At 46.6% G+C, this 25,999-nt stretch overlaps 15 non-coding genes and 2 pseudogenes across 15 annotated transcripts; all 17 read right to left on the bottom strand.

Annotated features, from left to right (window-relative positions):
• Positions 1 to 135, bottom strand: LOC142289280 (U2 spliceosomal RNA; annotated as a pseudogene; the record flags this gene model as incomplete).
• A 1,387-nt stretch (positions 136 to 1,522) lies between these two features.
• LOC142289278 (U2 spliceosomal RNA) lies at positions 1,523 to 1,713 on the bottom strand. The gene has a single exon (XR_012749779.1). It is a non-coding gene; the product is annotated as a U2 spliceosomal RNA (small nuclear RNA).
• Positions 1,714 to 3,100: 1,387 nt separating this feature from the next.
• Positions 3,101 to 3,291, bottom strand: LOC142289277 (U2 spliceosomal RNA). Its single transcript, XR_012749778.1, has one exon. It is a non-coding gene; the product is annotated as a U2 spliceosomal RNA (small nuclear RNA).
• A 1,387-nt stretch (positions 3,292 to 4,678) lies between these two features.
• On the bottom strand, positions 4,679 to 4,869 carry LOC142289276 (U2 spliceosomal RNA). Its single transcript, XR_012749777.1, has one exon. It is a non-coding gene; the product is annotated as a U2 spliceosomal RNA (small nuclear RNA).
• A 1,387-nt stretch (positions 4,870 to 6,256) lies between these two features.
• Positions 6,257 to 6,452, bottom strand: LOC142289282 (U2 spliceosomal RNA). Its single transcript, XR_012749782.1, has one exon. It is a non-coding gene; the product is annotated as a U2 spliceosomal RNA (small nuclear RNA).
• Positions 6,453 to 7,215: 763 nt separating this feature from the next.
• Positions 7,216 to 7,291, bottom strand: LOC142289283 (U2 spliceosomal RNA; annotated as a pseudogene).
• Positions 7,292 to 8,678: 1,387 nt separating this feature from the next.
• Positions 8,679 to 8,869, bottom strand: LOC142289275 (U2 spliceosomal RNA). The gene has a single exon (XR_012749776.1). It is a non-coding gene; the product is annotated as a U2 spliceosomal RNA (small nuclear RNA).
• Positions 8,870 to 10,256: 1,387 nt separating this feature from the next.
• Positions 10,257 to 10,447, bottom strand: LOC142289273 (U2 spliceosomal RNA). Its single transcript, XR_012749774.1, has one exon. It is a non-coding gene; the product is annotated as a U2 spliceosomal RNA (small nuclear RNA).
• Positions 10,448 to 11,834: 1,387 nt separating this feature from the next.
• On the bottom strand, positions 11,835 to 12,025 carry LOC142289272 (U2 spliceosomal RNA). The gene has a single exon (XR_012749773.1). It is a non-coding gene; the product is annotated as a U2 spliceosomal RNA (small nuclear RNA).
• Positions 12,026 to 13,412: 1,387 nt separating this feature from the next.
• Positions 13,413 to 13,603, bottom strand: LOC142289270 (U2 spliceosomal RNA). Its single transcript, XR_012749772.1, has one exon. It is a non-coding gene; the product is annotated as a U2 spliceosomal RNA (small nuclear RNA).
• A 1,387-nt stretch (positions 13,604 to 14,990) lies between these two features.
• On the bottom strand, positions 14,991 to 15,181 carry LOC142289269 (U2 spliceosomal RNA). The gene has a single exon (XR_012749771.1). It is a non-coding gene; the product is annotated as a U2 spliceosomal RNA (small nuclear RNA).
• A 1,387-nt stretch (positions 15,182 to 16,568) lies between these two features.
• On the bottom strand, positions 16,569 to 16,759 carry LOC142289268 (U2 spliceosomal RNA). Its single transcript, XR_012749770.1, has one exon. It is a non-coding gene; the product is annotated as a U2 spliceosomal RNA (small nuclear RNA).
• A 1,387-nt stretch (positions 16,760 to 18,146) lies between these two features.
• Positions 18,147 to 18,337, bottom strand: LOC142289267 (U2 spliceosomal RNA). Its single transcript, XR_012749769.1, has one exon. It is a non-coding gene; the product is annotated as a U2 spliceosomal RNA (small nuclear RNA).
• A 1,387-nt stretch (positions 18,338 to 19,724) lies between these two features.
• Positions 19,725 to 19,915, bottom strand: LOC142289266 (U2 spliceosomal RNA). Its single transcript, XR_012749768.1, has one exon. It is a non-coding gene; the product is annotated as a U2 spliceosomal RNA (small nuclear RNA).
• A 1,387-nt stretch (positions 19,916 to 21,302) lies between these two features.
• Positions 21,303 to 21,493, bottom strand: LOC142289265 (U2 spliceosomal RNA). Its single transcript, XR_012749767.1, has one exon. It is a non-coding gene; the product is annotated as a U2 spliceosomal RNA (small nuclear RNA).
• A 1,387-nt stretch (positions 21,494 to 22,880) lies between these two features.
• On the bottom strand, positions 22,881 to 23,071 carry LOC142289264 (U2 spliceosomal RNA). Its single transcript, XR_012749766.1, has one exon. It is a non-coding gene; the product is annotated as a U2 spliceosomal RNA (small nuclear RNA).
• Positions 23,072 to 24,458: 1,387 nt separating this feature from the next.
• LOC142289263 (U2 spliceosomal RNA) lies at positions 24,459 to 24,649 on the bottom strand. The gene has a single exon (XR_012749765.1). It is a non-coding gene; the product is annotated as a U2 spliceosomal RNA (small nuclear RNA).
• Between the last annotated feature and the right edge of the window lie 1,350 nt (positions 24,650 to 25,999).

Here is a 25,999-nt window from a genome sequence, read left to right as displayed (position 1 = left end):
AGAGCAAGCTCTTTTTCCATCTCCCTGTTCTAAAAATCCATTTAATATATGGTCCCCAGATAGGGGACGTATCAGATATTAAACTGATAAGAACAGATACTACACTTGATCTTAGCCAAAAGGCCGAGAAGCGATAACCAGAATTGGTTTGGGCCTCGAGTGGCACCCTGGCCTATGCCGGACACATCTTAGGGAGAGAGAGCGAGAGGGAGACAAACCCACGCCTACACAAGACATTTTGTCACCCAAGCCAACCCTTGAAAAGGCTGCTTTGCAGAGCCAAAACAAGAAGAATGGTGCGTTTTGCAGCCGCCGCCCACTGCAATGAATCTGAATAACTCCTCCTTTAGGGCGCAAGCAACTCCCCTCCCCCTTGCAGTCTTTCCAATTCACGATACAAAAAGACGGACAGGACAGGTTGCCTGACTTTCCGTCACTGCCACCCTTTGCCATCCTTACCCGTAGAAAGCCCTTTCATCATCCCCAAACCCTAATCTTTTCCCTTTCCTTCCCAGCCCCCAAACCCTGCCCTCTGTACCTTTCTCACCACCCGCTTCCCTTCTCCTGTCATCCCCCTACCACCCGGGAAAAAAAGAGATTGCCCCCTCCTTCCACTAGCCCACCCTCCCACCCAAAGAACAACTTCTTCTGCGCAGCTTGTTTTCTAGGCAGCAGCGCTATTGTGATGTCATCGGGGGGCATTGTGACAAGCCGCCAGTGTTCCGTCTCTTCATGTTGTGCACAGTTCAAACGGAAAATACATCAACAGGCAGACTACAGAAAAGCTTACTATCAAAGGTTAGAGGGGGGCTTTCTCAGAGGGCTTTTTACAGTTTTTCTATTCCCAATTAGCCGTTTAAGTGTACTTATTGAAAGTAGTAATTCTTTCATAGGCCGCCCTTTCTTAGTATTTGACGTTCCTTATATTGCGGTATGAGGCTTCGCAGTAGGTTGCAAACATTCATCACCCATGACTGTCCCCAATTGAGCTCAGAAGCTCAATGTCTATCATGACCTCTCTTTTAGAATGTCCAAGAGCAAGCAAACTATTCCTCCAGGAGAGGGCGCCAACAGACTACTAAAGAGATCATCATTACTCAAAGAAAACCCCAAAAACCAATGCATGATAGGAATAAACAGGTAACTTTCTTTGGAGTGGAAGCGGAGAGATCGCACCAGATGCCAATTCTAGATGTTATCACACCTGTGGTCACTGCAGCAGCAGGTGAATCCACTTTGTCCAAAAGGGATCTATTCCATTCAATTGCAAATGATCTAGATAAGACAGAGAACTGCAGCACGGGGACATAGCCGAGTTGGTCAGGTTGAGTGGTGATGAGTTTGCTATTTGGATGAATAAAGAAAGTCAAAAGTGTGAAAGATAAAAAACAAAAGGAGGAAGTGTGAAAAGTGAATGGGCCAAATTGAGGTGCATATGAAGACGTATGCTTTCTTCCAATTCATTAAATCGGGCTAATATGAATCAGGTGAATTGAGTTCTGCTTTTGGAAACTGGGTTAAGAAGGGGTGCACCGTTCCTGGAGGTACTGCAATACCAGGTCAATGCGTGGAGTGGACAGAGCAAGCTCTTTTTCCATCTCCCTGTTCTAAAAATCCATTTAATATATGGTCCCCAGATAGGGGACGTATCAGATATTAAACTGATAAGAACAGATACTACACTTGATCTTAGCCAAAAGGCCGAGAAGCGATAACCAGAATTGGTTTGGGCCTCGAGTGGCACCCTGGCCTATGCCGGACACATCTTAGGGAGAGAGAGCGAGAGGGAGACAAACCCACGCCTACACAAGACATTTTGTCACCCAAGCCAACCCTTGAAAAGGCTGCTTTGCAGAGCCAAAACAAGAAGAATGGTGCGTTTTGCAGCCGCCGCCCACTGCAATGAATCTGAATAACTCCTCCTTTAGGGCGCAAGCAACTCCCCTCCCCCTTGCAGTCTTTCCAATTCACGATACAAAAAGACGGACAGGACAGGTTGCCTGACTTTCCGTCACTGCCACCCTTTGCCATCCTTACCCGTAGAAAGCCCTTTCATCATCCCCAAACCCTAATCTTTTCCCTTTCCTTCCCAGCCCCCAAACCCTGCCCTCTGTACCTTTCTCACCACCCGCTTCCCTTCTCCTGTCATCCCCCTACCACCCGGGAAAAAAAGAGATTGCCCCCTCCTTCCACTAGCCCACCCTCCCACCCAAAGAACAACTTCTTCTGCGCAGCTTGTTTTCTAGGCAGCAGCGCTATTGTGATGTCATCGGGGGGCATTGTGACAAGCCGCCAGTGTTCCGTCTCTTCATGTTGTGCACAGTTCAAACGGAAAATACATCAACAGGCAGACTACAGAAAAGCTTACTATCAAAGGTTAGAGGGGGGCTTTCTCAGAGGGCTTTTTACAGTTTTTCTATTCCCAATTAGCCGTTTAAGTGTACTTATTGAAAGTAGTAATTCTTTCATAGGCCGCCCTTTCTTAGTATTTGACGTTCCTTATATTGCGGTATGAGGCTTCGCAGTAGGTTGCAAACATTCATCACCCATGACTGTCCCCAATTGAGCTCAGAAGCTCAATGTCTATCATGACCTCTCTTTTAGAATGTCCAAGAGCAAGCAAACTATTCCTCCAGGAGAGGGCGCCAACAGACTACTAAAGAGATCATCATTACTCAAAGAAAACCCCAAAAACCAATGCATGATAGGAATAAACAGGTAACTTTCTTTGGAGTGGAAGCGGAGAGATCGCACCAGATGCCAATTCTAGATGTTATCACACCTGTGGTCACTGCAGCAGCAGGTGAATCCACTTTGTCCAAAAGGGATCTATTCCATTCAATTGCAAATGATCTAGATAAGACAGAGAACTGCAGCACGGGGACATAGCCGAGTTGGTCAGGTTGAGTGGTGATGAGTTTGCTATTTGGATGAATAAAGAAAGTCAAAAGTGTGAAAGATAAAAAACAAAAGGAGGAAGTGTGAAAAGTGAATGGGCCAAATTGAGGTGCATATGAAGACGTATGCTTTCTTCCAATTCATTAAATCGGGCTAATATGAATCAGGTGAATTGAGTTCTGCTTTTGGAAACTGGGTTAAGAAGGGGTGCACCGTTCCTGGAGGTACTGCAATACCAGGTCAATGCGTGGAGTGGACAGAGCAAGCTCTTTTTCCATCTCCCTGTTCTAAAAATCCATTTAATATATGGTCCCCAGATAGGGGACGTATCAGATATTAAACTGATAAGAACAGATACTACACTTGATCTTAGCCAAAAGGCCGAGAAGCGATAACCAGAATTGGTTTGGGCCTCGAGTGGCACCCTGGCCTATGCCGGACACATCTTAGGGAGAGAGAGCGAGAGGGAGACAAACCCACGCCTACACAAGACATTTTGTCACCCAAGCCAACCCTTGAAAAGGCTGCTTTGCAGAGCCAAAACAAGAAGAATGGTGCGTTTTGCAGCCGCCGCCCACTGCAATGAATCTGAATAACTCCTCCTTTAGGGCGCAAGCAACTCCCCTCCCCCTTGCAGTCTTTCCAATTCACGATACAAAAAGACGGACAGGACAGGTTGCCTGACTTTCCGTCACTGCCACCCTTTGCCATCCTTACCCGTAGAAAGCCCTTTCATCATCCCCAAACCCTAATCTTTTCCCTTTCCTTCCCAGCCCCCAAACCCTGCCCTCTGTACCTTTCTCACCACCCGCTTCCCTTCTCCTGTCATCCCCCTACCACCCGGGAAAAAAAGAGATTGCCCCCTCCTTCCACTAGCCCACCCTCCCACCCAAAGAACAACTTCTTCTGCGCAGCTTGTTTTCTAGGCAGCAGCGCTATTGTGATGTCATCGGGGGGCATTGTGACAAGCCGCCAGTGTTCCGTCTCTTCATGTTGTGCACAGTTCAAACGGAAAATACATCAACAGGCAGACTACAGAAAAGCTTACTATCAAAGGTTAGAGGGGGGCTTTCTCAGAGGGCTTTTTACAGTTTTTCTATTCCCAATTAGCCGTTTAAGTGTACTTATTGAAAGTAGTAATTCTTTCATAGGCCGCCCTTTCTTAGTATTTGACGTTCCTTATATTGCGGTATGAGGCTTCGCAGTAGGTTGCAAACATTCATCACCCATGACTGTCCCCAATTGAGCTCAGAAGCTCAATGTCTATCATGACCTCTCTTTTAGAATGTCCAAGAGCAAGCAAACTATTCCTCCAGGAGAGGGCGCCAACAGACTACTAAAGAGATCATCATTACTCAAAGAAAACCCCAAAAACCAATGCATGATAGGAATAAACAGGTAACTTTCTTTGGAGTGGAAGCGGAGAGATCGCACCAGATGCCAATTCTAGATGTTATCACACCTGTGGTCACTGCAGCAGCAGGTGAATCCACTTTGTCCAAAAGGGATCTATTCCATTCAATTGCAAATGATCTAGATAAGACAGAGAACTGCAGCACGGGGACATAGCCGAGTTGGTCAGGTTGAGTGGTGATGAGTTTGCTATTTGGATGAATAAAGAAAGTCAAAAGTGTGAAAGATAAAAAACAAAAGGAGGAAGTGTGAAAAGTGAATGGGCCAAATTGAGGTGCATATGAAGACGTATGCTTTCTTCCAATTCATTAAATCGGGCTAATATGAATCAGGTGAATTGAGTTCTGCTTTTGGAAACTGGGTTAAGAAGGGGTGCACCGTTCCTGGAGGTACTGCAATACCAGGTCAATGCGTGGAGTGGACAGAGCAAGCTCTTTTTCCATCTCCCTGTTCTAAAAATCCATTTAATATATGGTCCCCAGATAGGGGACGTATCAGATATTAAACTGATAAGAACAGATACTACACTTGATCTTAGCCAAAAGGCCGAGAAGCGATAACCAGAATTGGTTTGGGCCTCGAGTGGCACCCTGGCCTATGCCGGACACATCTTAGGGAGAGAGAGCGAGAGGGAGACAAACCCACGCCTACACAAGACATTTTGTCACCCAAGCCAACCCTTGAAAAGGCTGCTTTGCAGAGCCAAAACAAGAAGAATGGTGCGTTTTGCAGCCGCCGCCCACTGCAATGAATCTGAATAACTCCTCCTTTAGGGCGCAAGCAACTCCCCTCCCCCTTGCAGTCTTTCCAATTCACGATACAAAAAGACGGACAGGACAGGTTGCCTGACTTTCCGTCACTGCCACCCTTTGCCATCCTTACCCGTAGAAAGCCCTTTCATCATCCCCAAACCCTAATCTTTTCCCTTTCCTTCCCAGCCCCCAAACCCTGCCCTCTGTACCTTTCTCACCACCCGCTTCCCTTCTCCTGTCATCCCCCTACCACCCGGGAAAAAAAGAGATTGCCCCCTCCTTCCACTAGCCCACCCTCCCACCCAAAGAACAACTTCTTCTGCGCAGCTTGTTTTCTAGGCAGCAGCGCTATTGTGATGTCATCGGGGGGCATTGTGACAAGCCGCCAGTGTTCCGTCTCTTCATGTTGTGCACAGTTCAAACGGAAAATACATCAACAGGCAGACTACAGAAAAGCTTACTATCAAAGGTTAGAGGGGGGCTTTCTCAGAGGGCTTTTTACAGTTTTTCTATTCCCAATTAGCCGTTTAAGTGTACTTATTGAAAGTAGTAATTCTTTCATAGGCCGCCCTTTCTTAGTATTTGACGTTCCTTATATTGCGGTATGAGGCTTCGCAGTAGGTTGCAAACATTCATCACCCATGACTGTCCCCAATTGAGCTCAGAAGCTCAATGTCTATCATGACCTCTCTTTTAGAATGTCCAAGAGCAAGCAAACTATTCCTCCAGGAGAGGGCGCCAACAGACTACTAAAGAGATCATCATTACTCAAAGAAAACCCCAAAAACCAATGCATGATAGGAATAAACAGGTAACTTTCTTTGGAGTGGAAGCGGAGAGATCGCACCAGATGCCAATTCTAGATGTTATCACACCTGTGGTCACTGCAGCAGCAGGTGAATCCACTTTGTCCAAAAGGGATCTATTCCATTCAATTGCAAATGATCTAGATAAGACAGAGAACTGCAGCACGGGGACATAGCCGAGTTGGTCAGGTTGAGTGGTGATGAGTTTGCTATTTGGATGAATAAAGAAAGTCAAAAGTGTGAAAGATAAAAAACAAAAGGAGGAAGTGTGAAAAGTGAATGGGCCAAATTGAGGTGCATATGAAGACGTATGCTTTCTTCCAATTCATTAAATCGGGCTAATATGAATCAGGTGAATTGAGTTCTGCTTTTGGAAACTGGGTTAAGAAGGGGTGCACCGTTCCTGGAGGTACTGCAATACCAGGTCAATGCGTGGAGTGGACAGAGCAAGCTCTTTTTCCATCTCCCTGTTCTAAAAATCCATTTAATATATGGTCCCCAGATAGGGGACGTATCAGATATTAAACTGATAAGAACAGATTTTTGATTTAATGAAGCTTTCCAAAGCACCGCAAAAATGCATGACCGAAGTCACACCAAAAACAGTGCAAAGGCTAGGATTCGTGTGGACCCCTCCGTGAGAAGAGGATCCCCAAAAATCAACCCCGTCCCTCCGAGCCAGAAGGCCACAGCGAGGGTCAGGGATCTTCGGTGCTCCCCCAAGCCGAAGCCTGGTTGAGCCTTGTTGTTGCTCCCAGCGTCCACCGAGGCATCTTACCCAAGTGGAGTAGGGAGCTACTAGTCGTTGGTTTCGCAGCCGAGACTGCCCGGACCGTCAACCGGTGTTGGTTTCTCAGCCCAAGGCTGACCGGACCTCCAACCGGGTGTTGGTTTCTCAGCCCAAGGCTGACCGGACCTCCAACCGGGTGTTGGTTTCTCAGCCCAAGGCTAACCGGACCTCCAACCGGGTGTTGGTTTCTCAGCCAAAGCTGACCCGGACCTCCAACCGGGTGTTGGTTTCTCAGCCCAAAGCTGACCGGACCTCCGACCGGGATTATAAAAATTTCCCTTCTTAGCCAGAAGGCCGGGATAGGGCAATATGCTTGGAAAGTATGAATAGGCAAGGCGCGGCGTGCGACAGAGTCTGAGGCTTACCAGGGTCCCAACCTAGCAAGTTCAGACTCCCTCCAGGGTGTCCATTCCTGGGGCACATTGCACCATAACCCCCACACTTACTCAGTCTAATAGCCTCGATCCTGGTAGGGCCATGGTTTCCTCTAGATGGATATACTATCCTCCCAAAGTACTAACAAGCGCAACCTTCCAGTGTGCTTTGCATCATTGTACTAAGGTGGCCGGAGCCTTAAACCACCTTTTCGAACGATACTACACTTGATCTTAGCCAAAAGGCCGAGAAGCGATAACCAGAATTGGTTTGGGCCTCGAGTGGCACCCTGGCCTATGCCGGACACATCTTAGGGAGAGAGAGCGAGAGGGAGACAAACCCACGCCTACACAAGACATTTTGTCACCCAAGCCAACCCTTGAAAAGGCTGCTTTGCAGAGCCAAAACAAGAAGAATGGTGCGTTTTGCAGCCGCCGCCCACTGCAATGAATCTGAATAACTCCTCCTTTAGGGCGCAAGCAACTCCCCTCCCCCTTGCAGTCTTTCCAATTCACGATACAAAAAGACGGACAGGACAGGTTGCCTGACTTTCCGTCACTGCCACCCTTTGCCATCCTTACCCGTAGAAAGCCCTTTCATCATCCCCAAACCCTAATCTTTTCCCTTTCCTTCCCAGCCCCCAAACCCTGCCCTCTGTACCTTTCTCACCACCCGCTTCCCTTCTCCTGTCATCCCCCTACCACCCGGGAAAAAAAGAGATTGCCCCCTCCTTCCACTAGCCCACCCTCCCACCCAAAGAACAACTTCTTCTGCGCAGCTTGTTTTCTAGGCAGCAGCGCTATTGTGATGTCATCGGGGGGCATTGTGACAAGCCGCCAGTGTTCCGTCTCTTCATGTTGTGCACAGTTCAAACGGAAAATACATCAACAGGCAGACTACAGAAAAGCTTACTATCAAAGGTTAGAGGGGGGCTTTCTCAGAGGGCTTTTTACAGTTTTTCTATTCCCAATTAGCCGTTTAAGTGTACTTATTGAAAGTAGTAATTCTTTCATAGGCCGCCCTTTCTTAGTATTTGACGTTCCTTATATTGCGGTATGAGGCTTCGCAGTAGGTTGCAAACATTCATCACCCATGACTGTCCCCAATTGAGCTCAGAAGCTCAATGTCTATCATGACCTCTCTTTTAGAATGTCCAAGAGCAAGCAAACTATTCCTCCAGGAGAGGGCGCCAACAGACTACTAAAGAGATCATCATTACTCAAAGAAAACCCCAAAAACCAATGCATGATAGGAATAAACAGGTAACTTTCTTTGGAGTGGAAGCGGAGAGATCGCACCAGATGCCAATTCTAGATGTTATCACACCTGTGGTCACTGCAGCAGCAGGTGAATCCACTTTGTCCAAAAGGGATCTATTCCATTCAATTGCAAATGATCTAGATAAGACAGAGAACTGCAGCACGGGGACATAGCCGAGTTGGTCAGGTTGAGTGGTGATGAGTTTGCTATTTGGATGAATAAAGAAAGTCAAAAGTGTGAAAGATAAAAAACAAAAGGAGGAAGTGTGAAAAGTGAATGGGCCAAATTGAGGTGCATATGAAGACGTATGCTTTCTTCCAATTCATTAAATCGGGCTAATATGAATCAGGTGAATTGAGTTCTGCTTTTGGAAACTGGGTTAAGAAGGGGTGCACCGTTCCTGGAGGTACTGCAATACCAGGTCAATGCGTGGAGTGGACAGAGCAAGCTCTTTTTCCATCTCCCTGTTCTAAAAATCCATTTAATATATGGTCCCCAGATAGGGGACGTATCAGATATTAAACTGATAAGAACAGATACTACACTTGATCTTAGCCAAAAGGCCGAGAAGCGATAACCAGAATTGGTTTGGGCCTCGAGTGGCACCCTGGCCTATGCCGGACACATCTTAGGGAGAGAGAGCGAGAGGGAGACAAACCCACGCCTACACAAGACATTTTGTCACCCAAGCCAACCCTTGAAAAGGCTGCTTTGCAGAGCCAAAACAAGAAGAATGGTGCGTTTTGCAGCCGCCGCCCACTGCAATGAATCTGAATAACTCCTCCTTTAGGGCGCAAGCAACTCCCCTCCCCCTTGCAGTCTTTCCAATTCACGATACAAAAAGACGGACAGGACAGGTTGCCTGACTTTCCGTCACTGCCACCCTTTGCCATCCTTACCCGTAGAAAGCCCTTTCATCATCCCCAAACCCTAATCTTTTCCCTTTCCTTCCCAGCCCCCAAACCCTGCCCTCTGTACCTTTCTCACCACCCGCTTCCCTTCTCCTGTCATCCCCCTACCACCCGGGAAAAAAAGAGATTGCCCCCTCCTTCCACTAGCCCACCCTCCCACCCAAAGAACAACTTCTTCTGCGCAGCTTGTTTTCTAGGCAGCAGCGCTATTGTGATGTCATCGGGGGGCATTGTGACAAGCCGCCAGTGTTCCGTCTCTTCATGTTGTGCACAGTTCAAACGGAAAATACATCAACAGGCAGACTACAGAAAAGCTTACTATCAAAGGTTAGAGGGGGGCTTTCTCAGAGGGCTTTTTACAGTTTTTCTATTCCCAATTAGCCGTTTAAGTGTACTTATTGAAAGTAGTAATTCTTTCATAGGCCGCCCTTTCTTAGTATTTGACGTTCCTTATATTGCGGTATGAGGCTTCGCAGTAGGTTGCAAACATTCATCACCCATGACTGTCCCCAATTGAGCTCAGAAGCTCAATGTCTATCATGACCTCTCTTTTAGAATGTCCAAGAGCAAGCAAACTATTCCTCCAGGAGAGGGCGCCAACAGACTACTAAAGAGATCATCATTACTCAAAGAAAACCCCAAAAACCAATGCATGATAGGAATAAACAGGTAACTTTCTTTGGAGTGGAAGCGGAGAGATCGCACCAGATGCCAATTCTAGATGTTATCACACCTGTGGTCACTGCAGCAGCAGGTGAATCCACTTTGTCCAAAAGGGATCTATTCCATTCAATTGCAAATGATCTAGATAAGACAGAGAACTGCAGCACGGGGACATAGCCGAGTTGGTCAGGTTGAGTGGTGATGAGTTTGCTATTTGGATGAATAAAGAAAGTCAAAAGTGTGAAAGATAAAAAACAAAAGGAGGAAGTGTGAAAAGTGAATGGGCCAAATTGAGGTGCATATGAAGACGTATGCTTTCTTCCAATTCATTAAATCGGGCTAATATGAATCAGGTGAATTGAGTTCTGCTTTTGGAAACTGGGTTAAGAAGGGGTGCACCGTTCCTGGAGGTACTGCAATACCAGGTCAATGCGTGGAGTGGACAGAGCAAGCTCTTTTTCCATCTCCCTGTTCTAAAAATCCATTTAATATATGGTCCCCAGATAGGGGACGTATCAGATATTAAACTGATAAGAACAGATACTACACTTGATCTTAGCCAAAAGGCCGAGAAGCGATAACCAGAATTGGTTTGGGCCTCGAGTGGCACCCTGGCCTATGCCGGACACATCTTAGGGAGAGAGAGCGAGAGGGAGACAAACCCACGCCTACACAAGACATTTTGTCACCCAAGCCAACCCTTGAAAAGGCTGCTTTGCAGAGCCAAAACAAGAAGAATGGTGCGTTTTGCAGCCGCCGCCCACTGCAATGAATCTGAATAACTCCTCCTTTAGGGCGCAAGCAACTCCCCTCCCCCTTGCAGTCTTTCCAATTCACGATACAAAAAGACGGACAGGACAGGTTGCCTGACTTTCCGTCACTGCCACCCTTTGCCATCCTTACCCGTAGAAAGCCCTTTCATCATCCCCAAACCCTAATCTTTTCCCTTTCCTTCCCAGCCCCCAAACCCTGCCCTCTGTACCTTTCTCACCACCCGCTTCCCTTCTCCTGTCATCCCCCTACCACCCGGGAAAAAAAGAGATTGCCCCCTCCTTCCACTAGCCCACCCTCCCACCCAAAGAACAACTTCTTCTGCGCAGCTTGTTTTCTAGGCAGCAGCGCTATTGTGATGTCATCGGGGGGCATTGTGACAAGCCGCCAGTGTTCCGTCTCTTCATGTTGTGCACAGTTCAAACGGAAAATACATCAACAGGCAGACTACAGAAAAGCTTACTATCAAAGGTTAGAGGGGGGCTTTCTCAGAGGGCTTTTTACAGTTATTCTATTCCCAATTAGCCGTTTAAGTGTACTTATTGAAAGTAGTAATTCTTTCATAGGCCGCCCTTTCTTAGTATTTGACGTTCCTTATATTGCGGTATGAGGCTTCGCAGTAGGTTGCAAACATTCATCACCCATGACTGTCCCCAATTGAGCTCAGAAGCTCAATGTCTATCATGACCTCTCTTTTAGAATGTCCAAGAGCAAGCAAACTATTCCTCCAGGAGAGGGCGCCAACAGACTACTAAAGAGATCATCATTACTCAAAGAAAACCCCAAAAACCAATGCATGATAGGAATAAACAGGTAACTTTCTTTGGAGTGGAAGCGGAGAGATCGCACCAGATGCCAATTCTAGATGTTATCACACCTGTGGTCACTGCAGCAGCAGGTGAATCCACTTTGTCCAAAAGGGATCTATTCCATTCAATTGCAAATGATCTAGATAAGACAGAGAACTGCAGCACGGGGACATAGCCGAGTTGGTCAGGTTGAGTGCTGATGAGTTTGCTATTTGGATGAATAAAGAAAGTCAAAAGTGTGAAAGATAAAAAACAAAAGGAGGAAGTGTGAAAAGTGAATGGGCCAAATTGAGGTGCATATGAAGACGTATGCTTTCTTCCAATTCATTAAATCGGGCTAATATGAATCAGGTGAATTGAGTTCTGCTTTTGGAAACTGGGTTAAGAAGGGGTGCACCGTTCCTGGAGGTACTGCAATACCAGGTCAATGCGTGGAGTGGACAGAGCAAGCTCTTTTTCCATCTCCCTGTTCTAAAAATCCATTTAATATATGGTCCCCAGATAGGGGACGTATCAGATATTAAACTGATAAGAACAGATACTACACTTGATCTTAGCCAAAAGGCCGAGAAGCGATAACCAGAATTGGTTTGGGCCTCGAGTGGCACCCTGGCCTATGCCGGACACATCTTAGGGAGAGAGAGCGAGAGGGAGACAAACCCACGCCTACACAAGACATTTTGTCACCCAAGCCAACCCTTGAAAAGGCTGCTTTGCAGAGCCAAAACAAGAAGAATGGTGCGTTTTGCAGCCGCCGCCCACTGCAATGAATCTGAATAACTCCTCCTTTAGGGCGCAAGCAACTCCCCTCCCCCTTGCAGTCTTTCCAATTCACGATACAAAAAGACGGACAGGACAGGTTGCCTGACTTTCCGTCACTGCCACCCTTTGCCATCCTTACCCGTAGAAAGCCCTTTCATCATCCCCAAACCCTAATCTTTTCCCTTTCCTTCCCAGCCCCCAAACCCTGCCCTCTGTACCTTTCTCACCACCCGCTTCCCTTCTCCTGTCATCCCCCTACCACCCGGGAAAAAAAGAGATTGCCCCCTCCTTCCACTAGCCCACCCTCCCACCCAAAGAACAACTTCTTCTGCGCAGCTTGTTTTCTAGGCAGCAGCGCTATTGTGATGTCATCGGGGGGCATTGTGACAAGCCGCCAGTGTTCCGTCTCTTCATGTTGTGCACAGTTCAAACGGAAAATACATCAACAGGCAGACTACAGAAAAGCTTACTATCAAAGGTTAGAGGGGGGCTTTCTCAGAGGGCTTTTTACAGTTTTTCTATTCCCAATTAGCCGTTTAAGTGTACTTATTGAAAGTAGTAATTCTTTCATAGGCCGCCCTTTCTTAGTATTTGACGTTCCTTATATTGCGGTATGAGGCTTCGCAGTAGGTTGCAAACATTCATCACCCATGACTGTCCCCAATTGAGCTCAGAAGCTCAATGTCTATCATGACCTCTCTTTTAGAATGTCCAAGAGCAAGCAAACTATTCCTCCAGGAGAGGGCGCCAACAGACTACTAAAGAGATCATCATTACTCAAAGAAAACCCCAAAAACCAATGCATGATAGGAATAAACAGGTAACTTTCTTTGGAGTGGAAGCGGAGAGATCGCACCAGATGCCAATTCTAGATGTTATCACACCTGTGGTCACTGCAGCAGCAGGTGAATCCACTTTGTCCAAAAGGGATCTATTCCATTCAATTGCAAATGATCTAGATAAGACAGAGAACTGCAGCACGGGGACATAGCCGAGTTGGTCAGGTTGAGTGGTGATGAGTTTGCTATTTGGATGAATAAAGAAAGTCAAAAGTGTGAAAGATAAAAAACAAAAGGAGGAAGTGTGAAAAGTGAATGGGCCAAATTGAGGTGCATATGAAGACGTATGCTTTCTTCCAATTCATTAAATCGGGCTAATATGAATCAGGTGAATTGAGTTCTGCTTTTGGAAACTGGGTTAAGAAGGGGTGCACCGTTCCTGGAGGTACTGCAATACCAGGTCAATGCGTGGAGTGGACAGAGCAAGCTCTTTTTCCATCTCCCTGTTCTAAAAATCCATTTAATATATGGTCCCCAGATAGGGGACGTATCAGATATTAAACTGATAAGAACAGATACTACACTTGATCTTAGCCAAAAGGCCGAGAAGCGATAACCAGAATTGGTTTGGGCCTCGAGTGGCACCCTGGCCTATGCCGGACACATCTTAGGGAGAGAGAGCGAGAGGGAGACAAACCCACGCCTACACAAGACATTTTGTCACCCAAGCCAACCCTTGAAAAGGCTGCTTTGCAGAGCCAAAACAAGAAGAATGGTGCGTTTTGCAGCCGCCGCCCACTGCAATGAATCTGAATAACTCCTCCTTTAGGGCGCAAGCAACTCCCCTCCCCCTTGCAGTCTTTCCAATTCACGATACAAAAAGACGGACAGGACAGGTTGCCTGACTTTCCGTCACTGCCACCCTTTGCCATCCTTACCCGTAGAAAGCCCTTTCATCATCCCCAAACCCTAATCTTTTCCCTTTCCTTCCCAGCCCCCAAACCCTGCCCTCTGTACCTTTCTCACCACCCGCTTCCCTTCTCCTGTCATCCCCCTACCACCCGGGAAAAAAAGAGATTGCCCCCTCCTTCCACTAGCCCAACCTCCCACCCAAAGAACAACTTCTTCTGCGCAGCTTGTTTTCTAGGCAGCAGCGCTATTGTGATGTCATCGGGGGGCATTGTGACAAGCCGCCAGTGTTCCGTCTCTTCATGTTGTGCACAGTTCAAACGGAAAATACATCAACAGGCAGACTACAGAAAAGCTTACTATCAAAGGTTAGAGGGGGGCTTTCTCAGAGGGCTTTTTACAGTTTTTCTATTCCCAATTAGCCGTTTAAGTGTACTTATTGAAAGTAGTAATTCTTTCATAGGCCGCCCTTTCTTAGTATTTGACGTTCCTTATATTGCGGTATGAGGCTTCGCAGTAGGTTGCAAACATTCATCACCCATGACTGTCCCCAATTGAGCTCAGAAGCTCAATGTCTATCATGACCTCTCTTTTAGAATGTCCAAGAGCAAGCAAACTATTCCTCCAGGAGAGGGCGCCAACAGACTACTAAAGAGATCATCATTACTCAAAGAAAACCCCAAAAACCAATGCATGATAGGAATAAACAGGTAACTTTCTTTGGAGTGGAAGCGGAGAGATCGCACCAGATGCCAATTCTAGATGTTATCACACCTGTGGTCACTGCAGCAGCAGGTGAATCCACTTTGTCCAAAAGGGATCTATTCCATTCAATTGCAAATGATCTAGATAAGACAGAGAACTGCAGCACGGGGACATAGCCGAGTTGGTCAGGTTGAGTGGTGATGAGTTTGCTATTTGGATGAATAAAGAAAGTCAAAAGTGTGAAAGATAAAAAACAAAAGGAGGAAGTGTGAAAAGTGAATGGGCCAAATTGAGGTGCATATGAAGACGTATGCTTTCTTCCAATTCATTAAATCGGGCTAATATGAATCAGGTGAATTGAGTTCTGCTTTTGGAAACTGGGTTAAGAAGGGGTGCACCGTTCCTGGAGGTACTGCAATACCAGGTCAATGCGTGGAGTGGACAGAGCAAGCTCTTTTTCCATCTCCCTGTTCTAAAAATCCATTTAATATATGGTCCCCAGATAGGGGACGTATCAGATATTAAACTGATAAGAACAGATACTACACTTGATCTTAGCCAAAAGGCCGAGAAGCGATAACCAGAATTGGTTTGGGCCTCGAGTGGCACCCTGGCCTATGCCGGACACATCTTAGGGAGAGAGAGCGAGAGGGAGACAAACCCACGCCTACACAAGACATTTTGTCACCCAAGCCAACCCTTGAAAAGGCTGCTTTGCAGAGCCAAAACAAGAAGAATGGTGCGTTTTGCAGCCGCCGCCCACTGCAATGAATCTGAATAACTCCTCCTTTAGGGCGCAAGCAACTCCCCTCCCCCTTGCAGTCTTTCCAATTCACGATACAAAAAGACGGACAGGACAGGTTGCCTGACTTTCCGTCACTGCCACCCTTTGCCATCCTTACCCGTAGAAAGCCCTTTCATCATCCCCAAACCCTAATCTTTTCCCTTTCCTTCCCAGCCCCCAAACCCTGCCCTCTGTACCTTTCTCACCACCCGCTTCCCTTCTCCTGTCATCCCCCTACCACCCGGGAAAAAAAGAGATTGCCCCCTCCTTCCACTAGCCCACCCTCCCACCCAAAGAACAACTTCTTCTGCGCAGCTTGTTTTCTAGGCAGCAGCGCTATTGTGATGTCATCGGGGGGCATTGTGACAAGCCGCCAGTGTTCCGTCTCTTCATGTTGTGCACAGTTCAAACGGAAAATACATCAACAGGCAGACTACAGAAAAGCTTACTATCAAAGGTTAGAGGGGGGCTTTCTCAGAGGGCTTTTTACAGTTTTTCTATTCCCAATTAGCCGTTTAAGTGTACTTATTGAAAGTAGTAATTCTTTCATAGGCCGCCCTTTCTTAGTATTTGACGTTCCTTATATTGCGGTATGAGGCTTCGCAGTAGGTTGCAAACATTCATCACCCATGACTGTCCCCAATTGAGCTCAGAAGCTCAATGTCTATCATGACCTCTCTTTTAGAATGTCCAAGAGCAAGCAAACTATTCCTCCAGGAGAGGGCGCCAACAGACTACTAAAGAGATCATCATTACTCAAAGAAAACCCCAAAAACCAATGCATGATAGGAATAAACAGGTAACTTTCTTTGGAGTGGAAGCGGAGAGATCGCACCAGATGCCAATTCTAGATGTTATCACACCTGTGGTCACTGCAGCAGCAGGTGAATCCACTTTGTCCAAAAGGGATCTATTCCATTCAATTGCAAATGATCTAGATAAGACAGAGAACTGCAGCACGGGGACATAGCCGAGTTGGTCAGGTTGAGTGGTGATGAGTTTGCTATTTGGATGAATAAAGAAAGTCAAAAGTGTGAAAGATAAAAAACAAAAGGAGGAAGTGTGAAAAGTGAATGGGCCAAATTGAGGTGCATATGAAGACGTATGCTTTCTTCCAATTCATTAAATCGGGCTAATATGAATCAGGTGAATTGAGTTCTGCTTTTGGAAACTGGGTTAAGAAGGGGTGCACCGTTCCTGGAGGTACTGCAATACCAGGTCAATGCGTGGAGTGGACAGAGCAAGCTCTTTTTCCATCTCCCTGTTCTAAAAATCCATTTAATATATGGTCCCCAGATAGGGGACGTATCAGATATTAAACTGATAAGAACAGATACTACACTTGATCTTAGCCAAAAGGCCGAGAAGCGATAACCAGAATTGGTTTGGGCCTCGAGTGGCACCCTGGCCTATGCCGGACACATCTTAGGGAGAGAGAGCGAGAGGGAGACAAACCCACGCCTACACAAGACATTTTGTCACCCAAGCCAACCCTTGAAAAGGCTGCTTTGCAGAGCCAAAACAAGAAGAATGGTGCGTTTTGCAGCCGCCGCCCACTGCAATGAATCTGAATAACTCCTCCTTTAGGGCGCAAGCAACTCCCCTCCCCCTTGCAGTCTTTCCAATTCACGATACAAAAAGACGGACAGGACAGGTTGCCTGACTTTCCGTCACTGCCACCCTTTGCCATCCTTACCCGTAGAAAGCCCTTTCATCATCCCCAAACCCTAATCTTTTCCCTTTCCTTCCCAGCCCCCAAACCCTGCCCTCTGTACCTTTCTCACCACCCGCTTCCCTTCTCCTGTCATCCCCCTACCACCCGGGAAAAAAAGAGATTGCCCCCTCCTTCCACTAGCCCACCCTCCCACCCAAAGAACAACTTCTTCTGCGCAGCTTGTTTTCTAGGCAGCAGCGCTATTGTGATGTCATCGGGGGGCATTGTGACAAGCCGCCAGTGTTCCGTCTCTTCATGTTGTGCACAGTTCAAACGGAAAATACATCAACAGGCAGACTACAGAAAAGCTTACTATCAAAGGTTAGAGGGGGGCTTTCTCAGAGGGCTTTTTACAGTTTTTCTATTCCCAATTAGCCGTTTAAGTGTACTTATTGAAAGTAGTAATTCTTTCATAGGCCGCCCTTTCTTAGTATTTGACGTTCCTTATATTGCGGTATGAGGCTTCGCAGTAGGTTGCAAACATTCATCACCCATGACTGTCCCCAATTGAGCTCAGAAGCTCAATGTCTATCATGACCTCTCTTTTAGAATGTCCAAGAGCAAGCAAACTATTCCTCCAGGAGAGGGCGCCAACAGACTACTAAAGAGATCATCATTACTCAAAGAAAACCCCAAAAACCAATGCATGATAGGAATAAACAGGTAACTTTCTTTGGAGTGGAAGCGGAGAGATCGCACCAGATGCCAATTCTAGATGTTATCACACCTGTGGTCACTGCAGCAGCAGGTGAATCCACTTTGTCCAAAAGGGATCTATTCCATTCAATTGCAAATGATCTAGATAAGACAGAGAACTGCAGCACGGGGACATAGCCGAGTTGGTCAGGTTGAGTGGTGATGAGTTTGCTATTTGGATGAATAAAGAAAGTCAAAAGTGTGAAAGATAAAAAACAAAAGGAGGAAGTGTGAAAAGTGAATGGGCCAAATTGAGGTGCATATGAAGACGTATGCTTTCTTCCAATTCATTAAATCGGGCTAATATGAATCAGGTGAATTGAGTTCTGCTTTTGGAAACTGGGTTAAGAAGGGGTGCACCGTTCCTGGAGGTACTGCAATACCAGGTCAATGCGTGGAGTGGACAGAGCAAGCTCTTTTTCCATCTCCCTGTTCTAAAAATCCATTTAATATATGGTCCCCAGATAGGGGACGTATCAGATATTAAACTGATAAGAACAGATACTACACTTGATCTTAGCCAAAAGGCCGAGAAGCGATAACCAGAATTGGTTTGGGCCTCGAGTGGCACCCTGGCCTATGCCGGACACATCTTAGGGAGAGAGAGCGAGAGGGAGACAAACCCACGCCTACACAAGACATTTTGTCACCCAAGCCAACCCTTGAAAAGGCTGCTTTGCAGAGCCAAAACAAGAAGAATGGTGCGTTTTGCAGCCGCCGCCCACTGCAATGAATCTGAATAACTCCTCCTTTAGGGCGCAAGCAACTCCCCTCCCCCTTGCAGTCTTTCCAATTCACGATACAAAAAGACGGACAGGACAGGTTGCCTGACTTTCCGTCACTGCCACCCTTTGCCATCCTTACCCGTAGAAAGCCCTTTCATCATCCCCAAACCCTAATCTTTTCCCTTTCCTTCCCAGCCCCCAAACCCTGCCCTCTGTACCTTTCTCACCACCCGCTTCCCTTCTCCTGTCATCCCCCTACCACCCGGGAAAAAAAGAGATTGCCCCCTCCTTCCACTAGCCCACCCTCCCACCCAAAGAACAACTTCTTCTGCGCAGCTTGTTTTCTAGGCAGCAGCGCTATTGTGATGTCATCGGGGGGCATTGTGACAAGCCGCCAGTGTTCCGTCTCTTCATGTTGTGCACAGTTCAAACGGAAAATACATCAACAGGCAGACTACAGAAAAGCTTACTATCAAAGGTTAGAGGGGGGCTTTCTCAGAGGGCTTTTTACAGTTTTTCTATTCCCAATTAGCCGTTTAAGTGTACTTATTGAAAGTAGTAATTCTTTCATAGGCCGCCCTTTCTTAGTATTTGACGTTCCTTATATTGCGGTATGAGGCTTCGCAGTAGGTTGCAAACATTCATCACCCATGACTGTCCCCAATTGAGCTCAGAAGCTCAATGTCTATCATGACCTCTCTTTTAGAATGTCCAAGAGCAAGCAAACTATTCCTCCAGGAGAGGGCGCCAACAGACTACTAAAGAGATCATCATTACTCAAAGAAAACCCCAAAAACCAATGCATGATAGGAATAAACAGGTAACTTTCTTTGGAGTGGAAGCGGAGAGATCGCACCAGATGCCAATTCTAGATGTTATCACACCTGTGGTCACTGCAGCAGCAGGTGAATCCACTTTGTCCAAAAGGGATCTATTCCATTCAATTGCAAATGATCTAGATAAGACAGAGAACTGCAGCACGGGGACATAGCCGAGTTGGTCAGGTTGAGTGGTGATGAGTTTGCTATTTGGATGAATAAAGAAAGTCAAAAGTGTGAAAGATAAAAAACAAAAGGAGGAAGTGTGAAAAGTGAATGGGCCAAATTGAGGTGCATATGAAGACGTATGCTTTCTTCCAATTCATTAAATCGGGCTAATATGAATCAGGTGAATTGAGTTCTGCTTTTGGAAACTGGGTTAAGAAGGGGTGCACCGTTCCTGGAGGTACTGCAATACCAGGTCAATGCGTGGAGTGGACAGAGCAAGCTCTTTTTCCATCTCCCTGTTCTAAAAATCCATTTAATATATGGTCCCCAGATAGGGGACGTATCAGATATTAAACTGATAAGAACAGATACTACACTTGATCTTAGCCAAAAGGCCGAGAAGCGATAACCAGAATTGGTTTGGGCCTCGAGTGGCACCCTGGCCTATGCCGGACACATCTTAGGGAGAGAGAGCGAGAGGGAGACAAACCCACGCCTACACAAGACATTTTGTCACCCAAGCCAACCCTTGAAAAGGCTGCTTTGCAGAGCCAAAACAAGAAGAATGGTGCGTTTTGCAGCCGCCGCCCACTGCAATGAATCTGAATAACTCCTCCTTTAGGGCGCAAGCAACTCCCCTCCCCCTTGCAGTCTTTCCAATTCACGATACAAAAAGACGGACAGGACAGGTTGCCTGACTTTCCGTCACTGCCACCCTTTGCCATCCTTACCCGTAGAAAGCCCTTTCATCATCCCCAAACCCTAATCTTTTCCCTTTCCTTCCCAGCCCCCAAACCCTGCCCTCTGTACCTTTCTCACCACCCGCTTCCCTTCTCCTGTCATCCCCCTACCACCCGGGAAAAAAAGAGATTGCCCCCTCCTTCCACTAGCCCACCCTCCCACCCAAAGAACAACTTCTTCTGCGCAGCTTGTTTTCTAGGCAGCAGCGCTATTGTGATGTCATCGGGGGGCATTGTGACAAGCCGCCAGTGTTCCGTCTCTTCATGTTGTGCACAGTTCAAACGGAAAATACATCAACAGGCAGACTACAGAAAAGCTTACTATCAAAGGTTAGAGGGGGGCTTTCTCAGAGGGCTTTTTACAGTTTTTCTATTCCCAATTAGCCGTTTAAGTGTACTTATTGAAAGTAGTAATTCTTTCATAGGCCGCCCTTTCTTAGTATTTGACGTTCCTTATATTGCGGTATGAGGCTTCGCAGTAGGTTGCAAACATTCATCACCCATGACTGTCCCCAATTGAGCTCAGAAGCTCAATGTCTATCATGACCTCTCTTTTAGAATGTCCAAGAGCAAGCAAACTATTCCTCCAGGAGAGGGCGCCAACAGACTACTAAAGAGATCATCATTACTCAAAGAAAACCCCAAAAACCAATGCATGATAGGAATAAACAGGTAACTTTCTTTGGAGTGGAAGCGGAGAGATCGCACCAGATGCCAATTCTAGATGTTATCACACCTGTGGTCACTGCAGCAGCAGGTGAATCCACTTTGTCCAAAAGGGATCTATTCCATTCAATTGCAAATGATCTAGATAAGACAGAGAACTGCAGCACGGGGACATAGCCGAGTTGGTCAGGTTGAGTGGTGATGAGTTTGCTATTTGGATGAATAAAGAAAGTCAAAAGTGTGAAAGATAAAAAACAAAAGGAGGAAGTGTGAAAAGTGAATGGGCCAAATTGAGGTGCATATGAAGACGTATGCTTTCTTCCAATTCATTAAATCGGGCTAATATGAATCAGGTGAATTGAGTTCTGCTTTTGGAAACTGGGTTAAGAAGGGGTGCACCGTTCCTGGAGGTACTGCAATACCAGGTCAATGCGTGGAGTGGACAGAGCAAGCTCTTTTTCCATCTCCCTGTTCTAAAAATCCATTTAATATATGGTCCCCAGATAGGGGACGTATCAGATATTAAACTGATAAGAACAGATACTACACTTGATCTTAGCCAAAAGGCCGAGAAGCGATAACCAGAATTGGTTTGGGCCTCGAGTGGCACCCTGGCCTATGCCGGACACATCTTAGGGAGAGAGAGCGAGAGGGAGACAAACCCACGCCTACACAAGACATTTTGTCACCCAAGCCAACCCTTGAAAAGGCTGCTTTGCAGAGCCAAAACAAGAAGAATGGTGCGTTTTGCAGCCGCCGCCCACTGCAATGAATCTGAATAACTCCTCCTTTAGGGCGCAAGCAACTCCCCTCCCCCTTGCAGTCTTTCCAATTCACGATACAAAAAGACGGACAGGACAGGTTGCCTGACTTTCCGTCACTGCCACCCTTTGCCATCCTTACCCGTAGAAAGCCCTTTCATCATCCCCAAACCCTAATCTTTTCCCTTTCCTTCCCAGCCCCCAAACCCTGCCCTCTGTACCTTTCTCACCACCCGCTTCCCTTCTCCTGTCATCCCCCTACCACCCGGGAAAAAAAGAGATTGCCCCCTCCTTCCACTAGCCCACCCTCCCACCCAAAGAACAACTTCTTCTGCGCAGCTTGTTTTCTAGGCAGCAGCGCTATTGTGATGTCATCGGGGGGCATTGTGACAAGCCGCCAGTGTTCCGTCTCTTCATGTTGTGCACAGTTCAAACGGAAAATACATCAACAGGCAGACTACAGAAAAGCTTACTATCAAAGGTTAGAGGGGGGCTTTCTCAGAGGGCTTTTTACAGTTTTTCTATTCCCAATTAGCCGTTTAAGTGTACTTATTGAAAGTAGTAATTCTTTCATAGGCCGCCCTTTCTTAGTATTTGACGTTCCTTATATTGCGGTATGAGGCTTCGCAGTAGGTTGCAAACATTCATCACCCATGACTGTCCCCAATTGAGCTCAGAAGCTCAATGTCTATCATGACCTCTCTTTTAGAATGTCCAAGAGCAAGCAAACTATTCCTCCAGGAGAGGGCGCCAACAGACTACTAAAGAGATCATCATTACTCAAAGAAAACCCCAAAAACCAATGCATGATAGGAATAAACAGGTAACTTTCTTTGGAGTGGAAGCGGAGAGATCGCACCAGATGCCAATTCTAGATGTTATCACACCTGTGGTCACTGCAGCAGCAGGTGAATCCACTTTGTCCAAAAGGGATCTATTCCATTCAATTGCAAATGATCTAGATAAGACAGAGAACTGCAGCACGGGGACATAGCCGAGTTGGTCAGGTTGAGTGGTGATGAGTTTGCTATTTGGATGAATAAAGAAAGTCAAAAGTGTGAAAGATAAAAAACAAAAGGAGGAAGTGTGAAAAGTGAATGGGCCAAATTGAGGTGCATATGAAGACGTATGCTTTCTTCCAATTCATTAAATCGGGCTAATATGAATCAGGTGAATTGAGTTCTGCTTTTGGAAACTGGGTTAAGAAGGGGTGCACCGTTCCTGGAGGTACTGCAATACCAGGTCAATGCGTGGAGTGGACAGAGCAAGCTCTTTTTCCATCTCCCTGTTCTAAAAATCCATTTAATATATGGTCCCCAGATAGGGGACGTATCAGATATTAAACTGATAAGAACAGATACTACACTTGATCTTAGCCAAAAGGCCGAGAAGCGATAACCAGAATTGGTTTGGGCCTCGAGTGGCACCCTGGCCTATGCCGGACACATCTTAGGGAGAGAGAGCGAGAGGGAGACAAACCCACGCCTACACAAGACATTTTGTCACCCAAGCCAACCCTTGAAAAGGCTGCTTTGCAGAGCCAAAACAAGAAGAATGGTGCGTTTTGCAGCCGCCGCCCACTGCAATGAATCTGAATAACTCCTCCTTTAGGGCGCAAGCAACTCCCCTCCCCCTTGCAGTCTTTCCAATTCACGATACAAAAAGACGGACAGGACAGGTTGCCTGACTTTCCGTCACTGCCACCCTTTGCCATCCTTACCCGTAGAAAGCCCTTTCATCATCCCCAAACCCTAATCTTTTCCCTTTCCTTCCCAGCCCCCAAACCCTGCCCTCTGTACCTTTCTCACCACCCGCTTCCCTTCTCCTGTCATCCCCCTACCACCCGGGAAAAAAAGAGATTGCCCCCTCCTTCCACTAGCCCACCCTCCCACCCAAAGAACAACTTCTTCTGCGCAGCTTGTTTTCTAGGCAGCAGCGCTATTGTGATGTCATCGGGGAGCATTGTGACAAGCCGCCAGTGTTCCGTCTCTTCATGTTGTGCACAGTTCAAACGGAAAATACATCAACAGGCAGACTACAGAAAAGCTTACTATCAAAGGTTAGAGGGGGGCTTTCTCAGAGGGCTTTTTACAGTTTTTCTATTCCCAATTAGCCGTTTAAGTGTACTTATTGAAAGTAGTAATTCTTTCATAGGCCGCCCTTTCTTAGTATTTGACGTTCCTTATATTGCGGTATGAGGCTTCGCAGTAGGTTGCAAACATTCATCACCCATGACTGTCCCCAATTGAGCTCAGAAGCTCAATGTCTATCATGACCTCTCTTTTAGAATGTCCAAGAGCAAGCAAACTATTCCTCCAGGAGAGGGCGCCAACAGACTACTAAAGAGATCATCATTACTCAAAGAAAACCCCAAAAACCAATGCATGATAGGAATAAACAGGTAACTTTCTTTGGAGTGGAAGCGGAGAGATCGCACCAGATGCCAATTCTAGATGTTATCACACCTGTGGTCACTGCAGCAGCAGGTGAATCCACTTTGTCCAAAAGGGATCTATTCCATTCAATTGCAAATGATCTAGATAAGACAGAGAACTGCAGCACGGGGACATAGCCGAGTTGGTCAGGTTGAGTGGTGATGAGTTTGCTATTTGGATGAATAAAGAAAGTCAAAAGTGTGAAAGATAAAAAACAAAAGGAGGAAGTGTGAAAAGTGAATGGGCCAAATTGAGGTGCATATGAAGACGTATGCTTTCTTCCAATTCATTAAATCGGGCTAATATGAATCAGGTGAATTGAGTTCTGCTTTTGGAAACTGGGTTAAGAAGGGGTGCACCGTTCCTGGAGGTACTGCAATACCAGGTCAATGCGTGGAGTGGACAGAGCAAGCTCTTTTTCCATCTCCCTGTTCTAAAAATCCATTTAATATATGGTCCCCAGATAGGGGACGTATCAGATATTAAACTGATAAGAACAGATACTACACTTGATCTTAGCCAAAAGGCCGAGAAGCGATAACCAGAATTGGTTTGGGCCTCGAGTGGCACCCTGGCCTATGCCGGACACATCTTAGGGAGAGAGAGCGAGAGGGAGACAAACCCACGCCTACACAAGACATTTTGTCACCCAAGCCAACCCTTGAAAAGGCTGCTTTGCAGAGCCAAAACAAGAAGAATGGTGCGTTTTGCAGCCGCCGCCCACTGCCATGAATCTGAATAACTCCTCCTTTAGGGCGCAAGCAACTCCCCTCCCCCTTGCAGTCTTTCCAATTCACGATACAAAAAGACGGACAGGACAGGTTGCCTGACTTTCCGTCACTGCCACCCTTTGCCATCCTTACCCGTAGAAAGCCCTTTCATCATCCCCAAACCCTAATCTTTTCCCTTTCCTTCCCAGCCCCCAAACCCTGCCCTCTGTACCTTTCTCACCACCCGCTTCCCTTCTCCTGTCATCCCCCTACCACCCGGGAAAAAAAGAGATTGCCCCCTCCTTCCACTAGCCCACCCTCCCACCCAAAGAACAACTTCTTCTGCGCAGCTTGTTTTCTAGGCAGCAGCGCTATTGTGATGTCATCGGGGGGCATTGTGACAAGCCGCCAGTGTTCCGTCTCTTCATGTTGTGCACAGTTCAAACGGAAAATACATCAACAGGCAGACTACAGAAAAGCTTACTATCAAAGGTTAGAGGGGGGCTTTCTCAGAGGGCTTTTTACAGTTTTTCTATTCCCAATTAGCCGTTTAAGTGTACTTATTGAAAGTAGTAATTCTTTCATAGGCCGCCCTTTCTTAGTATTTGACGTTCCTTATATTGCGGTATGAGGCTTCGCAGTAGGTTGCAAACATTCATCACCCATGACTGTCCCCAATTGAGCTCAGAAGCTCAATGTCTATCATGACCTCTCTTTTAGAATGTCCAAGAGCAAGCAAACTATTCCTCCAGGAGAGGGCGCCAACAGACTACTAAAGAGATCATCATTACTCAAAGAAAACCCCAAAAACCAATGCATGATAGGAATAAACAGGTAACTTTCTTTGGAGTGGAAGCGGAGAGATCGCACCAGATGCCAATTCTAGATGTTATCACACCTGTGGTCACTGCAGCAGCAGGTGAATCCACTTTGTCCAAAAGGGATCTATTCCATTCAATTGCAAATGATCTAGATAAGACAGAGAACTGCAGCACGGGGACATAGCCGAGTTGGTCAGGTTGAGTGGTGATGAGTTTGCTATTTGGATGAATAAAGAAAGTCAAAAGTGTGAAAGATAAAAAACAAAAGGAGGAAGTGTGAAAAGTGAATGGGCCAAATTGAGGTGCATATGAAGACGTATGCTTTCTTCCAATTCATTAAATCGGGCTAATATGAATC

The sequence above is a fragment of the Anomaloglossus baeobatrachus genome, unplaced genomic scaffold (assembly GCF_048569485.1).
Source record: "Anomaloglossus baeobatrachus isolate aAnoBae1 unplaced genomic scaffold, aAnoBae1.hap1 Scaffold_915, whole genome shotgun sequence".
In the NCBI taxonomy this organism is placed as follows: Eukaryota; Metazoa; Chordata; class Amphibia; order Anura; family Aromobatidae; genus Anomaloglossus; species Anomaloglossus baeobatrachus.
Note: the sequence above shows the minus strand (reverse complement) of the source record. Positions and strands in the feature narration are given on the sequence as shown.